Source organism: Brassica oleracea, chromosome C5 (genome assembly GCF_000695525.1).
Source record: "Brassica oleracea var. oleracea cultivar TO1000 chromosome C5, BOL, whole genome shotgun sequence".
NCBI classification, from domain to species: domain Eukaryota; kingdom Viridiplantae; phylum Streptophyta; class Magnoliopsida; order Brassicales; family Brassicaceae; genus Brassica; species Brassica oleracea.
This window is the reverse complement of record NC_027752.1, coordinates 38,358,108-38,360,550: the sequence shown is the minus strand read 5'-3', so window position 1 is coordinate 38,360,550 and position 2,443 is coordinate 38,358,108.

The window sequence follows — 2,443 nt, the reverse complement described above, 5'->3', positions numbered from 1 at the left end:
AAATAACTGTTTCTTTAGCTCATTTTCTAATCTCTTTTTTTTCTATAATTTTCTCATCATGAAATATTCATTCAAATATTAAATAGATATACTCTTAACTCCTCAAGCTTTTAGGGTTTTATTCTTTCCTATCCCATGATTTTGTCATTAAGCTCTCCGTCTTAACCTTTCCTGCGTTATGGATATTCATGATTCACGATCATTTCAGTAATTAACTATATTCATACTCTCTTCGTTACACACAAATTAAAAAAAAACTAGTTGAGTGTTTAAATTTGTCTTTGTTTACTTATTAGAATTGCATTATATTTATTGTTTATATTAGTTTAATTAGGGACAAAGGAGAAAAACAAATAGAAAAAAATTGCATTGAAATCATAAAACAACATTTATGATGTAACAGAATTTTTATGCTAAAATGACACTTAATATGAAACGGAAAAAGTATTAAGCAATGTGCGCCACTGCACAGTAAATACTATTATTACCTTTTAAAATTTTATACCTAAGTTTAATACTCTATTATGTTTTACTAATAAACGACAAAACGTTTTAGTAATATATTTTATCTGCAAAGGGAATCAAACGCAAACCACAGAAGTGAACAAAAATTTAGATCCAGGAGGGAAGCCTCTGAAGAAATGAAGCTTCTCGGTGATACTAGTTTCCAACCACAAAAGTGAACATGATGGGTTTTTTTTGTAACATGTGACCCTGATGTTTATATCTGAAAAACTAAACGAACAAGACGCTGACCAATCTATCTTTATACAAACACAACCTGTCCACTTTTTTGTAAGAACATAAACCAAAATCATAATGCTTGTCCTACCTTATTTTTCTCGGATACTTAGAGCATGGCCAATGGCAGATATTATCTAAGTTTTTTAAAAACAAAAAAAAATATTGATTTTTTAACATATTAATTACGTTACTATTGTTATGGAAAGGTGTATCCAATAGACATGTGTCACAATTTTAATGAGTCTGTTAAATGTTTTTGTAGAGTATCTTTACAGGAAACTATTTTCCCATTTCATCCGTCTCTCTCTTACTTTTTGTTTTTTTACTGTTTTTTTTCAAAACTCTTAAAAACCTCCCGTTAAAAGTGCCTTTAGAATTTCGGTAGTCTAATCTTAGGTAACGAAATAAAACCATGATTATACAAAGAAACAAGGAATAAAATATATGGAATTTCTAATGGTATGAACGTTATCATGTTTACAATAATGGGAAAAGCAAAAAAAGTCACTGGAAATTATAAATTCACCTCGTCTGGCCATACAAACCAGTAAATTTGAGATAATATGTTTCAAAAATGAGATGTTTAGCACTTTTCCAAACCCGCCTTATCACTTGTTCATATTTGTTTGGTTAATGTTTAATATTTTCTTGCCTAGGAAAGTTACAAGAAACTATTACATACTTCTGGATCCACATTAATATTTTATATGTAGGCCATTGATATCTTGCATATTTGCATTGTTTTAAGCTTCCATTTTGTACATAATGATCATATAGATTAAGAGTTTAGCATCTTTAGGATCCATTTTGCATTCATATGTCTTTATCAGACATCAGAGTGTCCTATGGAGCGATTGGAGGTGTTTAGAAGCATTTTGGTACAAGAAGGGATGGAAAATGAAGTTGGTTCGGTTTTGGGCGAGCACGATGCGGGTTGGAGCACCCCGAGTTCACCTACCCGCGTAGCCTAGCCAAGAAGAGCCTCCACGCGGGATGAGTGGCTCGGGATCGTGAACCAGCGCGCACGAAGAGGAAGAAGCGAGACGACACCTCGACGCGGGGTGGAGCGACGCGGGTTCCCTTACCCGCGTTGTCGAAGAGAGCTAGTCGATGGAGTCATACGGGTTGGAGCACACAGAGTCGCCTACCCGCGCGCAAGACGAGAGAGCAGCCTCGACAGTCTGACGCGGGAAGAAGGGCGCGGGACGAACTACCCGCGCGCATGAAGTGAAGGTCTCGACACTCCAACGCGGGTAGAGTCGCGCGGGTTGTGACCGATGCCTCCTACCCGAGTCGAATCTTTTCCTTAGTCGGATTTTAATATTTGTAAGGGGCTTTTTAGACTTTTTAATGGATACCATTAGGTTTACCAAGGACATATAAATACTCTTGTAATCCCAAAGTTGAGATCTTATCTTATTTTCTATCTAATCACAAAGAACTTTGAGTTGAAAGATCTAATCTTGATCATAATTTCTTATCTTTGCTTGATTATCTTGCTCTCTAATCATGTTTAACCTTGAATCATCCATGGTTTTGGGGTTATTCATGTCTATTAGTGAGTAGACTAATCTTGGATTCATGGGCTAGGGTGATTAAGGGTGATTAGAGAAGATCTAGGGTGTTTAGTGTTAGATTTACTTGTTTCCTTGCTTGTTGAGGGTTCTCAATGCTATTTTAGTCTTGATCATACTAAAAT